The sequence below is a fragment of the Saccopteryx bilineata genome, chromosome 1 (assembly GCF_036850765.1).
Source record: "Saccopteryx bilineata isolate mSacBil1 chromosome 1, mSacBil1_pri_phased_curated, whole genome shotgun sequence".
In the NCBI taxonomy this organism is placed as follows: domain Eukaryota; kingdom Metazoa; phylum Chordata; class Mammalia; order Chiroptera; family Emballonuridae; genus Saccopteryx; species Saccopteryx bilineata.
The window spans coordinates 123876335-123892779 of NC_089490.1; the positions used below are offsets into that span (position 1 = coordinate 123876335).

At 34.5% G+C, this 16445-nt stretch overlaps 1 protein-coding gene across 6 annotated transcripts in view; it reads right to left on the minus strand.

The window, feature by feature from the left end:
- SOX5 (SRY-box transcription factor 5) overlaps nt 1–16445 on the minus strand; it is a 1095444-nt gene that overhangs the window by 517246 nt on the left and 561753 nt on the right. Inside the window, exon 1 of one of the 6 annotated variants that reach the window (XM_066264771.1) lies at nt 6950–7081. The exons of the other annotated variants lie outside the window; for them this stretch is intronic. The gene's annotated coding sequence lies outside the window, so the exon portion shown is untranslated. Of the gene's footprint in view, nt 1–6949; nt 7082–16445 lie in introns of those variants that run through there. 6 annotated transcript variants of the gene reach the window in all.

A 16445-nucleotide genomic window follows, 5' to 3' on the forward strand; every position in this document is an offset into this window, starting at 1 on the left:
AAATCCATATTTTTGAAGGATCATAAGAGGGGAAATATTAAGTCAAAACTCAGGTAAGGATGTTTTTTAAGTGCTGTTACTGTTAGTCAGCAATGATGAGGCCTAAATTAAAGCATTTAGAATGGGGAAGAGGAGAATTAAACAAAAATCAACATGTATAATAAACAGTTTTGATTTATAATATTGGGGTAGCTGGTGGGGTAACAAATTATAGAAAAATTATAGTAACAGTTAATATTGTATACACATCAATTTTTGACATTATTTTCTTTTCCTTCCCTTCCCTTCCTTTTTCTTTCTTTTCTTTTATTTCCTTTTTTTTTTTTTTTCTCGATTTTAGTAGAGAAGAAGGGAGAGAGAGACAGCAATGTCACTCTGTTCCTGTTCATGCTCTGACTGGGGACCGAACCAGCAACCTCCCCACTTCTGAACAATGCTCCAACCAATGGAGCTATCCAACCAGGGGTGATTTTTAAAAATAATCATAATCAGCACAAGAATAAGCCACAGTGATTAAAGAGAAGAGATTACATTGTAAATATTAGTTTTTGTCATATACCGTTCTGAAACTAAAAATCCATTAAAATTTACCTTTTCAATTAGAATTTAAGAGAGTTTAGTTCCTGAAATACCAATGCTTTTAAAAAAAATTACCTATAGCCCTGGCCAGTTGGCTCAGTGGTAGAGCGTCGGCTAGTGTGCAGGAGTCCCAGGTTCGATTCCTGGCCAGGGCACACAGGAGAAGCGACCATCTGCTTCTCAACCCCTCCCCCTCTCCTTCCTCTCTGTCTCTCTCTTCCCCTCCCACAAACAGGGCTCCATTGGAGCAAAGTTGGCCCGGGTGCTGAGGATGGCTCTGTGGCCTCTGCCTCAGGTGCTAGAATCGCTCTGGTTGCAACAGAGGGACGCCCCAGATGGGCAGAGCGTCACCCCCTGGTGGGCATGCCGGGTGGATCCCGGTCGGGTGCATGCAGGAGTCTGTCTGACTACCTCCCATTTCCAACTTCAGAAAAAAAAAATTACCTACAATAAAATCAGACAGCATTGATTAGTATTAGTCAATATACCAGTTAAATATTGATATAGCAAAGCTTTAGTATAAGACACTAAATATTTAGGACTGAATATATTTTTCTTGTTCAATTTTAAAAAGTAGGTAACATTTTAAAAGCAAATTTTGTATGAAGTATTAGTTAAGTATGGAAGTATTTTCGGCTATTAACTGTAGCAGCTACCAACAAATGACATTTAAAATTAACTCATTCATTCATTCATTCATACCATGCCTGGTGAGTAGTGAGTGGGTCAAGTTATACTGAACTCTTCGGGAAGTCTAAGTAAAAGAGAAGGGATGATTCCTGTCTGAAAGCATAGGTACCTCTCTTTCTAACCGTAGCAACTACATATTTTTAAAACAGAAGATTTCACTTCAAGTTTTAGACTATATACTCTTTTACCACTTATTAGGACTAAATATATAGAGATCATATATTTCACACTTTGTAACACTTGAATTTTGTGGGGCTGTTTTGGAGGGGGATGCATGAAAAGCTCTAAACTGTTACTTCTCATACTGGACGCTGAATTTTGGGAGGTCCTAAATTATATAAAATTCTGTGGCGAAGCACATTATTGAGAAGATGGTCTATAGATTTCATCAAAATTTCAATTGGTTAAAAATCACTGGATTTTTTATCTAAATAGGAAATAAATCTAAATCATGTTGAAGTAACATTTCTATTTATTTTTCTCCCAAGTGTATTTATGCTTTTACTGACGGATTGGAAATAATAATGCATCAGCCAAAATGCACTGTTATAAAACTGCAGGCAAAATAACCTAGCCGGTCTTGAAATTTTCAGTTGTAAAATCAAGATTTTTATATATTACTTATTCAAGATTTTGGATGTCTAACTTTTAAAAAAATACTTTGAAACTCTAGGTTCATTACAAAGTAAAATAGTTTTTAAAAAATACTCAATCCAGACACTAAATGAATAGAAGTTAAAGTCTCTATGCTTTTTATGTGAATCCAAATTATGTCATTTTAATATCACAATTTTCTGCAGTGTCAAAATGTTCTATTTTGAAAACCAGAGGTTCCATCTAGACCAGATAGTTCTCATTGGCTATATAAAATAATCTATGTCTATAGACATAGGTACACAATTAAGTGAAAAGATGGTGAATAACATTTTCAGAAATAATAGAAATTCTTTTTTTTTTTTTTTTTTTGTATTTTTCATAAGTGAGAAGTGGGGAGGCAATCAGACAGACTCCCGCATGTGCTAAACCAGGATCCACCTGGCATGCCCACCAGGGGGCGATGCTCCACTATAACCGGAGCCATTTCAGTGCCTGAGAGCCATCCTCAGCGTCTGGGCCAACTTTGTTTCAGTGGAGCCTCGGCTACAGGAGGGGAAGAGAGAGACAGAGAGAAAGTAGAGGGGAGAGGGTAGAGAAACAGATGGGCACTTCTCCTGTGTGCCCTGGCCAGGAATCGAACCTGTGACTTCCACACACCCTGCTGACACTCTACTGCTGAGCTAGCTGGTCAGGGCCTAGTAGAAATTCTTTATAAATTCATTTAATCACTTTTGGAACATAGTGAGTAGGGATAAATAAATATATTTCCAGGAAATTTACTTATAAGTATTACAAAGAAAATATTTCATCTCAAGGGTCTGCAATTAGTACTTTTTATTACTAAATAGAGCACAGTTGTATATAGAAAATGTAATGCCACCTCACTCTTCACCTGACTCAGGTGAGTATTAGGAATAGATTAGAACCTTGTCCTCTTGTTTTCTAGGATACTGAATTGGAATTTGTAATCTGCAGACAAGTTTTTACAGAATATTTACAAATTTTATTCGTTTTATCGGTATTCAGAAACCCTAAATTAAGGACCACCAATACCAGCCATTAGAAAAACATCACTGGTTAATTATCCAGGCAATTTTCATTTTCTCTGATGGAGAGAGCAAAGCTTTTCCAACACGTTGATAGTAACAGATAGTTTTGATATTTTAAAGAAGGCAAAGAATTCTATTCATCTTCCAGAGAGTGAGTGAATAAAAAGGTATTGCATTTTTCCAAACTGCTTTCTCATTTCTTTGACATGATGCCCTGAGAAATAAAAGGCAGATTATTAACTTTGAAAAGAAGCTACTGGTTTCTCTCCTGTCTCTGGATGCCTCTCCTGCCTGGTCCGCGCCTCTCAGCACATCTGGTAACCATGTGTGGTAGTGCTAATGAAGACCTTCCTGAGTGAGTTACAATTAGTTCCGACTACCATGCAGCTTTCCTGGGCAGTACCAAAGTAAGTCAGCAATGGGGGTGAGGTAGAAGCTGTAACTCTTTCACCTCCCAACACCGAGTTCTCCTCTGCCCGGGGACTCTCATCACCAACACTCCAGAGGAATTTTTGAAAAAGGTTTAAGCAAATACTCAAGAGTTTCCTCCTTAGGTTTCTCAAAAGTAGCAGTTTACCCAACTTGATTGAATGTGACAGGCCGGCAACAGAACTTCTATGAATCATTGAACAATAGAGAACTGTTAAACAGAAGCCATTTCCCCTTTTGGTCCATGTATTATTCTCACTGAACAATTTTATGTGCTTTAATAGAATAAATTTGGGTGTTTTCTTATTTGATGAATTAGAAGGAACTGCAGAAGCAAAGATACTGTATACAATTAAACTGCTTGAAAATGCACACTTTTGTTTACTCTAGCCTCTTCCCCTTCTCAATCAAGCTACTAATAGAGCTGTTTTAAGTTTCAGCAAGGACCATATTAACTGTGGGTCTCCATATGAAACAGAATGCTAAAACCCCAATGTCTCCTGATGATGGAAGCTCACAAAGTCTCCCAAATCCTGTGTTACATTTCTGTCTGCGATCGCAATCATTTCTTTTCAACGCTTTTTTCTGTACCTAGCAAATTATGAGTTCTCAATACTAAATGATCACAGGAACAGCTTTTGTGAGAAGATTCTAAGTGACTCCCAGGAAAGAAAGCTTAGTGTAATTATTTCTATCAACTTGTAACAATATCTTATCTTAATGACTTCTGTTTTTAATTTTACTGACTTGGGTCTTAGTTATACATTTACGCAACAAATGATAACCACGGTTTTCATTTCACTCTATCCTATTTGCTCATATACACACAGTTGACACACAAACCTCTATGACTATCAACAGTTAAAAATAAACATTTACAAATACAAATCCAAAATCAGGAAAAAACTGCATTCCTAAACAATCATTTGAAGCTATTACAATGCATAAGTAACATTCTTAAAACAAAGAATGTAGCAATAAGAAACAGCATAGAAGAAAGCTATGGGAACATTTTTTCTTCTTTTAACAGAAAAAGGAAACTACATGTATTCCATTCAGAAATAGTGACGATAAAATAAATGAAATAAGCATATTAGGTTAAAACAATAAACCATAGATAGCCCTTACCTCATCTGGCTCTTACATGTACTTAATTTCTTAATAAAGAAAAGAAAAACATCTCCCACACTATTATTCACACATTTAAATTTCTACAAGTATTTTCACTCTGGCCTTCCCCTCATTCACCATAAAATATAAATGGATTGATGGTACAGTGCCAAATCCTCAGACTGGAGACAGTTTGGCCCTCATCTGGCCCACTGTCTGCTTCCCTTTTTAGGTAATTATCCTTCCAGATTGATCTCTGTCCCTCTCAGAAATGATCAAATTAAAACAAAAACAAAAATTCTCCACAGAAGAAAAATTTATACACACACACACACACACAAACATATGCACATACATACAGTTTTTTTAAAAGGCTTTGACTATAGTGATGAAAATATTGAGATTCATTGCTGTTTCAAAATGCCAATAACAATTCTAAAACACAGGACTCAGATACTGTATATAGAAAATGACATACTTTGCACTATTATATTTTCTTTACTTTTATGAATAGAAAGTTGACTTTACCAGGAATAACGACAGTTAATGACAATGCAATGAGCCACAGGCTCCTGGGCCTGAAGGAGAGTAGTTCCATGTGTAAATGATAATTAACGCCATTAAACATTCCGACACTACACTTACTTAACAGCTTTGGGCATTAAAACTCTCAAATGCTTCTATTGCACCTTACCAAGTAATTAAATACTGTGAAGGTACGGAGTGTTAATCTGCAAGGTAACTGACTGGGATTGCTCTGGTATATCTCTTGAGAACAGAATCAGTCTGTAATATTTACATTCACCAATCACCTTCATATGTGGGCATTATGTTTTTTACAAACTTGAATAATAAAGCTGCATAAAAATTCAACACACAGTAAGCTGCACCCCTGGTTTGGTTAACATCCACTCCTAGTCCCTGTGAGGCTGCTAACATTTGCTCTGCAACCTGACGCTGCCATGGCCCGTCAAACCGCTCTACAATCTGAGTCAAATTCACTTTTACAAACTGTAGGTTCAGTGATATATATTATGATCATAGCCCTTCTCTCAATATTTGAGGAAGGCAAGGGGAGGAAAACTGAGTCAAGTAATAAACTAGTCATATATTGGATAACAATATTAAGTTATTTAAAACTGGTAAACATACAAAAGGATCTGACTTCTTGATAATAAAGACTTCTTTTATTGCACATACAGATGTTTAAATGAGCACACGCATTCCATTCTTATCTCTCTTAAATTCAGCAGAATAACTCTAAGTCTTTACAAGGCATGTTATCAATGTAAAAGCAATAAAAATGTCATCCTCTTGTGAATTACCATTTACAGTATTTCACAAGAATGGCATTCACACCCTCTAAATGAACAAGGTTCTCTCTTTAAATTGAAGGACACCGCCTGTACTCTTCATCAGTTAGCATGAGCAGGAGGGGGAGGGGAAGGGAGAAAATCACAAACCATTTTTCTATCATGTGAACTCTCTTTGACCCTTGCAAGCTATTCAAGTATGCACTTAAGACAATTCAAATAAATAACATAAATACACATACGCAGCGCAGATATATAGATGGCAAAAGAGTGACGCCTGATAAAGTAGAGAGATTGATATCTACAAATTCCCCATCTGAGAACCTGTTCTTTGGCATTATCATTGATGGCACAAGAGGAATTCTCATAGATAAAAGGTAATAACATTTCATAAATTCAATCAATAACTCTGTGAATCAGGATATAAACTTACTATGAGTCAAGTACAGCTAAAAGAGCTCACCAAATTAAGAAAAAGAGGAAGCTACCTTGTTCCATAATAACTTAACATTTTTCAATACATGATCATAGCTATACCAGGGGAATGTCAAGAAGGCTGGCAAATATAAAATGCAATGAGAAGTATAGGATAAGATATATAAAGTGATGTTTAGCTTAAAAATTTCAAAATATTCATCTTAAACTAATTCTATTCCAAAAGCTAAATATAAAATTATATGGAAAGTTGTTACATCTCATAAATGTGTACTTGTACATATCTAAGCTACAAGCATTATTTATTCATATCTACTAAAATATTTCCTCAAAATAGAGATTAATTGGTGTCTGTCTAGCAATTTCCAATACTACCTCTTCACTTTAGTGGTACTGTGTGCTATAGTTTTAAATGTACACTGAATGATAGAATTCATTGGACCTACTGCAATTTTTTTACACAGAACACTGATAAAAGTAGTAACCCAAACTTGACAGATAAATGGATAAAGAATAATGCATGTTGTAAATACTTTTATGATTCTTTCTAAAGCCACTCATTTTCTCCTTCTCCAAAAATAGATACAAAAGGAGAAAAGAACAGAAATGGAGATTGAAAATAGGAAAATAAAACTATTTTGTAAATGTTCTTAATGTTTAGAGAGCTTTAATCATACAGTTTGTAGAAGCAAAAACTCTACCAAAATTAACAGAAAAAGATAGAGATAAATGAGTCACTGAATAAACCTTTTCTTCAGCCAGAAACCATGCAGACATGAAGGTTTCTTCACAGCAAAACATGGGCCTTGAGTTCCCAGGAAGCCTGGTCAGTGGCAAGGACTTGGAATCGAGTGCTTCCGACCATTCATTCCATCCAGGCTTTCCTGTTACCTTCCAGAGCGGTAACAATCCTAAATCCAGAAACCAACTCAAGAGGGAATTGCTCTGTTGTGATTCTCAGTGACCCACAGAGCAGCATTTCACCACAGTTTTGTGACATGTGACTGGGCTCGGGGAGTTCCAGTGTTAGGTCCGAAATCCTAAGGGGGCTCTTTCCTTTGTGAAGCAAATTAATTACACAACCAAAGATTGCCTCATTCTTGAGGCCTATTGACAAAATTGGGACTTCAACCCCCAGTTTGTTTTGTATTTGTTCAAAAGAGTAAAAGAGATCCAGGTAGAGTCCAATATAAATTTTAAAAAAAGAAGAAGACAAAAGATGGTTTGATTCACTACGCATGGTAGGAAATTACATATTTTAAATTTAAAACCCAATTAGAAATAATTCAACTTTGTACTGTTCACTCTCATGTGGTTTGAGCTACAGGATGAATGGAAAGCCGTCTGTCTACTGTTCTGAGTCTTCTAAGCCATGATATTTTCATCAGTATTTACCGTCTCCCCCATCCTGTTCACAGATGTGTATAAATCACATCACGCTCCACTAAGTTGCAGAGCTCCCTGTAATTTTTATGTTGATATACAAATTAAAAAATTATAAATTGTTGTTCTCACAATTATGCTAGCCTTTTAACCTAATTTAATTATTGTATTCTCTTCTGATTCCTAGCTTCAAAATAAGAAAATGCCTGTATTTATTGCACAGCCTATCCAATCATAGTTTTGTTAGGAAACAGACTTTAGGAGCTCTTCCCCTTTCCCACATCCTTAATGGGATAAAATACCATTTCTAATGGTAAATACTAAAGTAAAAAATATGAGCAATCATGGAAACTGTGAGTTTTCCCAATACATGAGTCACTTACATCCCCAGAAGTAATGAAGCCTCCCAAAAAAACATAGAAATTTAAAATGACAGTGATTTGATGGTTTTTCCTGTGTCTAAGTACAATTGGCTATGACTAAATAATTTCTCAATTGCTAGACTAAAACAAGCCAAAACAAATAGCTCTTAAAACGTTAATGTATATTGTGTAGTGGTGACTGTTCAAGGTCTCATTAAAGTCAACATTGGATAGATAATACTGAGATGTGTTTGAATTAAAGGGCTATTCCTGAACTCATTGGTTATAGAATAAAAAAAAAACTCGGCAACACTGTTTAAACAAAAAAAGTCAATTAAAAATAAAATATTCTTCTATATTAACAAATATGATACAGTTCATATTTAATAATAAAAGAGAAAAGATATATACTTAAGGTAGCTAAAGCTCAAATGTTTTCAAAAATGGTAAATTATTTTCTAGATACAATGATGGTAGAATAATCTCAGCATTTTTTGATTGATAAAAATTTTACCTAAATTTTATAATATATACATATCAATTTCCCCTTCTCCTTTGAAATTTATTGCATTTTTTACTAGTGAAATAAATACAATGAAGATAATGTATTAAATATATTAAATTACAATTTAACCACCAAAAAGCCATTCATCTAATCAAGAAACCTTTATCAGTTGCCTATTGTGTCCAATCGGAAATGGCTCAGTCCTGTAGGAAGCTAAAGTATGCAAATACAATAGAAGCAAATACTTGTTTCCTAACCTTGCTGATCTTAATCTTATTGTGGAAACTAGGTATACTTATCAATTTTTTTTACTTAAAAATGTAATTCATGCTAATGTGATCAAACAGGCAGTTTATGGCATAGTCCTGGTTCAATTGTGATAGCATTATTTTCCCAGGAAGACGAAAAAATTTTTTTTGTATGTCTGAAACCTACCACTGTGATACATATATGGTAGATGTTTAATCCATAACTATGGATATATTATAAGATAAAACCAAAGAGCAAGCATGTGGAAAATATATTTAGTTCTAAATATTACTTCTTTTTCAGTTACACTTAGAAAAATAAATTAAACTCGAAAACACCCAAGGTCCTAACATTCTCATTGTGTGACCTCAGACAAATTACTTAACAGTTTTGAGTCTTCAATTTAGCAGCATAAAATACTTTGCAGAAAAAACTTTATCATATAAAAATGATAGCAAATTTACCACACAAAATTTCTCTGTAAATACTTGCACATGGTAGCAAGGAAGTAATTGTAGTAATATTATTTATTCTATTGTCCCATGACATTATGCCCCTTGGTTGCTCATAATCTACATGAATTTTCTCTGATAACTGAAAAACATAAATGTTTTGGATGTTTTCCTATAAGTCTTACATATTTATTTTAGCTATATCAAACATTAAAGGACATTTCCCCCTTATCAGTCAAAAAAGTATACTAGTATTTCTTAAACTACAAAATTTAGACATTAAGGAAAACTTACATATCTATATATAAAGTAACCAGAGATATCAGAGTTGAACAATCCCAAATGAACATTGGTTTTGTTGGTTTCGGGAGAGTGTATATATAAGGGGGGATTCCAATACCTTCTGAATTCTATAAAAGAGCTTTGCAGATCATAAGACTCACTGAACACTTGTTAACTGAATGAAATCTATTTTAGGTATGTATATGCTTTCAGTTCCTTTATCTTAAACATTAAAAATATTTGTCAAGCTGAGAATACTGAAATGACAATTCTCATAGAAATCATGTGCAAGAAAACTGTCAAATTCTTGGATTACAAAGTCAAAGGAAGAATCAATTTGGGGCTTAGAATGTACTTCCACTTATAAAAAGTTTTACAAGGACATTATAGTATTTGTAGTTCATTTGATTAAAGATCATATATATATATATATATTACTATATTTCCCCATGTATAAGACACACTGATTTTAAAAAATTTGGGATCTAAAAATTGGGTGCATCTTATAGAGTGCTTGTAGCATTTCAAATGTCATAGATGGAACTGAGGACGAGGCAATATATGAAGATAGTGATTTGTCATCAGACACAGATGAGGACAAGCTAATGCAGGGGTAGTCAACCTTTTATACCTACCGCCCACTTTTGTATCTCTGTTAGTAGTAAAATTTTTTAAGCGCCCAACAGTTCCACAGTAATGATGATTTATAAAGTAGGGAAGTAACTTCACTTTATAAGATTTATAAAGCAGAGTTACAGCACGTTAAAGCATATAATAATAATTACTTACCAAGTACTTTATGTCAAATTTTCGCTAAGTTTGGCAGAATAAATCTTTATAAAACAACTTACTATAGTTAAATCTATCTTTTTATTTATACTTTGGTTGCTCTGCTACTGCCCACCATGAAAGCTGGAATGCCCACTAGTGGGCGGTAGGGACCAGATTGACTACCGCTGAGCTAATGAATGGGAGTTTTGACAGTGATAAGGAATTGAATAAATTTTATGATAAATAAAACCTGAGTTCAATAACTTTATGTAATTTTTTTTCTAATTTCTGGCCGCAAAATTGAGGTGTGTCTTATGCATGGGGGAATACATACACACACATATATTATATATGCATAGAACTACATATTTTAAAGTCCTTACATCATTCATCTTTTTTTTTCTTTTTTTTTTTACAGGGACAGAGAGTCAGAGAGAGGGATAGACAGGGACAGACAGGCAAAAACAGAAAGAGATGAGAAGCATCAATCATCAGTTTTTCGTTGCAGCACCTTAGTTGTTCATTGATTGCTTTCTCATATGTGCCTTGACTGTGGGCCTTCAGCAGACTGAGTAACTCCTTGCTTGAGCCAGCGACCTTGAGTCCAAGCTGGTGAGCTTTTTGCTTAAGCCAGATGAGCTCACGCTCAAGCTGGAAACCTCAGGGTCTCGAACCTGGGTCCTCAGCCTCCCAGTCCAACGATCTATCCACTGCTCCACCACCTGGTCAGGCTCATTCATCTTTTTTTTTTTTATCAAATTTGAGTTTCCTTTGTGAATTTATAACTGCAAGGAAAAAAAATCGCTTTCCAAACTGTTCACATTGATAGGAGCTTAATGGTGAACAAAATATTGAAAGAGCCTTATAAAAATTAAAATACACATGAGACAAGATATTGCTGCCTATGCTCCGGACACAGTAAGATGTCTAAGTGGAAATTAGATAGCTTACTTAGATAAAAAATGTCTATACTGGCTATAAAGAAATAATAAATTCTTTAAAATAGTACCCCTAAATTTCAGAATGTACTTGTGATAAATGAAAAACTAATGAATTTGGGTAAGACTTGCTTTATTCTATGTGTTGGTTAATAAGTTATAACTGTTGCTTAGAACTAATTTTAAAAATGACCGTTAAATATACAACAAATAGTACCAGATCCTCTTGTAAAAGCTTCAATTCAATAATTAAAGGTTTTTGTTATTAGTTACCATATTATCTATAAAATACAGTGCTGAGCCCTTCAATGGAATTTTAAAGTGATTAGCCCAAACTGCTTTTAACCCTTTTTTAATGTCTTCAAATATCATTTTAAAAGATAGTCCAGAACTGACTACAAATGACATTTTTATTACAAAAATAAGGGACCAAACACACACACAAGATGTATAAACAAAGAATTCAAGTTTTAGAAAGCCTTAGAATTATTGTTGGTTCTAATAGATATACTTTAATTTTAGCAGAATAATATCACTATGTGCCATTAGGTATCATATATACAAAGTAGGTATAAAGCAGTTAAAATTGATAAAACAGATTACACAATATTTATTCTAATTTGTGGTATCTAGAATATTTCCTAATATCCAAAGTAGGATCTAGAGTTCAGGAATATACCAAGGGTGCTATACTAACAAAATTTGGAAATACTTCTCCTGACCAAGGTATTGTTCTGTTCTGAAGTTTATTAACTGGAAATTTTTAGTGTTTCTATAGAATAACATAATTAAAATGTTCTCATACATAAAAATTATTTATCTTTAAAAAAAAGTATACTCAGTGCCTTTTCCTTCAATCATAGCCTCTACAGTTAAGTTGCATGTTGCATAAAAATTTACTACCTTTTAACTGTTACTTGATTTCATTGGGTATTTCCTCATGAAGAAAGGTAAATAATTAAACCAATAGAAATTTATTTTTCATGACTATGGTGTTAGTTAGACAGAGGGTATTTTACATTTGAATTTCATCTTTTACTCATGGCAGCAATACAGTGCTGGTATTTATATAATTCCTTGTTTCTCATGTATTTCATTCTCTGCTTTTGTGAAGCATACAGTATTCAGCAAACCTGCCTCTCAAAAAATGATTACCTAATATTTATCAAAGTTTAAGTGTCATATCCTAAATATGAGCATTAATCCAGGAGAAATTGGAACAGGTAACCGAATGTTGGATCACATAAAAATAATTGATATCGCTCCCCACCAGAGCCTGAGCTGACCTGAGGTTCACACCACTGCAAACTACCTAAAGAAGAGATGAATTATCTCCACAGACTTTCTGGTTCATACATTTCCTGTAGAAAGGAAGTAATTGTTTTTGTTTAAAGGAAACATCCTGGCTTAGATTAAGCAAAAGTCCATTTTCTGTCAACAGAAGACAAAGCAGAGAGGTGAAAAAAGTCAATAAATATCAGAAAGCAAAAGACTAGCCAGTATTTATCAGGTATCTGTATGAGCAAGTATTGAGGGCATCAAGAAAAAAATTCTGAATGTCTTATTTTGTTCAAATAATTTATATGTGGTGCAGCCATGATATATTGTACGAATAGCTTACTAATCATATAGTAAATATAAATGCCTGCCTTTTAAAATAAAGTTCAAAGTCTATAAAAGGTAACTTTCTAATTCAAAATAAAGCATGACAGTGCTGGAGCAATCTTCTGCCCCACGCACATATATTCAATTGCTCTAACAGAATTCCCTATTGATTTTATCCATGAGTTAAAATGAGAGTCCCCCAAGTCCAGGTGGGGCGTTTCTTTGTTTTCCGTATCCTTACAATGCTCAGGTCTCCTCATACAATCACAAATTTCCCAAGGAAAATCTTTCCTGATCTACATGAGTTTTCTTCTTTGTGAATATGGACATTTATATGAAATTGGTCATAAAGATATCAATGTGAGCTACAGACCTCTTGAACTTAGGAAACTGCTTTATTATTTCTCATAAATTGGGAGAATATTTTTATTTTCTTTTTTCTGTAAGTAATAGTAACAGAATAAATATAATTATATAATATTTTAAGTAAATGGATCCATCACTGTTAGTCAATTTCAATGATAACAAACCATCTATGTATGTTTCATGGATTAAAAATGAGGAACAAATTAAATAACCCATTCTAGAAACATGTAAGCAGGTGTCACTAGGCCTTCTATAGTAAACATTCAAATATATTATCTACTATATTACTGTTGTTATTTTATAAAATAAAGAATTATTGTCTTTAATAGCACAGTGTGCCTTTGACAATCCACAATTTGCATAACATTACATGTATGAAAGTGTATGTATATGTCTCTTATTTATATGTAGGCACAAAATATATTCATCAACTCATTTAATTATCAGATACTGAGAAACTCCTTTATGCTAGGCGCTATGACAGGTACTGGAACACAAAGATCAAGAACATAATATCCTACATAGGAAGCTCAGTGTTGCAGGTAAGTAGAGTATAATACTGTTATAGCTAATAGAGAAATGTAACATAATATGTTATGTGCAACAGTGGATTTATGCAGAGAATATAATAGGAGCCAAAATACTTCTTTCTTTTCTATCCTAGGAGGGGCCAGGAGGATCACAGAAGACTACAAATTAAGGCTTGAATACTTCTTAGAAACATTCTCACAATGAGGCATGCCCCTTTTCTAAAGTATGTATGTGGTTGACATTACAGCACTAAGCGGGCAGAGTCTTCAAGAATATTCCTATCTCTTTTGAAAACTTCAAAATGTTTGGTGCAAAAGATTAAATGATATTCCATTCTGAGTTAAAAAGAAATCCTATCTCTAAATATAAACTAGTATCAATCTTTCAGAATTTTGCTATCTTCTTGACTTGCTGCTCCTGTACTTCATTAGACCTAAAAACGTATCCTTGATTGACTAAGTGTCCGGCCAAGAGGCTATTCCATCAACCATCCCAGGGCCTAGCAGCAGTAAGCACTCCGAACTCCGTCATGAGCAATTGTTGAAGGAACAAATGAATGAGTAAATAAACTCTCAGTCTCTAACCACCTTGGAAGAATGCTGGACAAAAGTGAAATTGTTAAGGAATGCAACATGCTCTCACTATTATATATCTTCTGGATCTGACATGCACATTCAGAAGTCTCATTGTGGTTCTCAAACAAATAGTGGATTTCAAAAGAATCTGAGCAGGGCTTGCAAACAACTAAGATTCGTAAAATGTCATGCTCGTATTGTATGGCCACGTATTCAGCAAAGCAGAGTGATTAAGAGAGAGGACTCTGGACCCCTGCTGCTGGGGTTCAGATGGAGACTCCAGCCCTAACTTGCCACTGACTATAAGTGACTTCACCTCTCAGTGCCTCCGGCTTTTTAGTCATAAAATGAGTGTACAACAATGCCTCCCTCTCAGGGTTGTTGTAAGGATTAAAGGGATTAAATATTTGAAATAACTTTAAACAGCACCTGTAGACAGCAGACACTATTGGCATTTGTTTAATAAATCAGCCATCATTTAGAAGGCTTTCTCCGAGATGGCGACAATAGTAACCACTATGTATATTTGTTGGATTAAATTTGGGGGTTCCTTCCCTCGCTATTTTCAAATTATTGATACAATATGCAGCCTAGAGTTAACTCAGGGATCAGTGCGTATGATTTTCAGTCTAAAGCTGACGTGGCAACAATGGCAGTACACAGGTGTGTTTCAAAGTTGATGAAACTTTGGTCTGTCCAGGGGAATCCCTCAAGTTTCCATCTTGTTCGCAGAATTCCCTGCTCATGCAATTCAAATCTGTGTTTTCTGTGGCCGAGGAGTTGCACAGATTCCCCTGTGTTTTCTGTGTTTTGGTTTATTCCACAGCTATTATGAGTCTGCTGTCACTCAGGCTGTTTTGGTTTTGTTGTCTGTATTCAAAGGAGGCCTGTGGTTGCGTCTATCCCCGGCGTCTGTGTTTCGAGTTGCGTGGTTTACCCCCTCTGTCTCTCATCATTGCTTTTGGCTCAGTCCCTTGACAGGAAATGAGAGATTTATTTTATCTGGCTTCAACTACATTGTTCCTTCCTGACTACTGGTGTTACTTCACTCTAAATAACATGACTTTGTGCTCACAGTCTGCCCAAGGTCAAAGCCTGAGGGTAATAGACAAATTTAAGAGCAGGGGAGGAGAATATAACCAGAGGGGAGGAGTGGGCCAGGAAAGAATAGAAAATTAAATGTACTGATGCAAAAGGTGAACTTGCAGCAGGTCTAAATTTTCTGGTGGGTTTGAAATGAAATCTGTTCTAAAGAGCTGAAAGGCAAACTTCTTTCCCCTTCCAGATGTTATCGATTTACAGTGACACTATAAAGTAATCTAGGGTTGAAACTCAGATTTAGTTTTAAAAGAAAGCATGAGTTGTCTGGGTGAAGGGTTTACAAAGCTTATTAATATCTATGATACCATAATTGTAGTGTATTTTTAATCATTTAAATTGAAATAATTATTGAAATTCAAAACTTTTTTAGTTTAACTGAAAAATTTTGATAGTGTATACAATTAATAAAGGCAAATCCACATTTTAAAAAGTTAAGCTTAATAAATGATACCCAAACTTGGAACTTAAAGCCATTAAAAATGTTTAAAGTTATGTGTGAATTTAAGGATAAACAAAAGTTTATCTCAACCACATCTCCCAACCTCTTCATATTTTTTCTTTCCTTCATATTTTTCCTTTTCAAGGTGTTAATATAACTATCCTGGTTTCTTCAAATACCTCTAGAGTTTCAAAGGGTCAGCAGGGTGACCACCCAAAGACATGGTAAATGAAAACATCTCAGTTTCACTGGTCACACCATTTATGCTGATCTGAATCTCCCTGGAACACTTTCAAAGACTGGGGGAAAGCTGACTAATATATATATACATATATATATGTATATATATATTTTTGTTCTTTTAATAGATTTTCATGTGATTTAATAATACTTTGCCTCAGGAAAGTGAATTTAATGGAAATGAACTTTAAGGCTTTAGAGTTATAGGTAAGGCCCGATTTTGCACACAAAAAATTATTTCACATGGGTATTGCATTTGGGGAGAAGATGATGACATTCCCTTCGGTAATGATCTTTCAACACTCATATCATTATGTGCTGTAAGTTTGATTTATGCTGAAGTCAGGAGGACATCCCTAATGACATCATAAGGACTTTATGTGTTTATGACTTACAAAACCTCCTGTGAGGGGCCCTACTCTTTTTTATGAAACTATACAGACA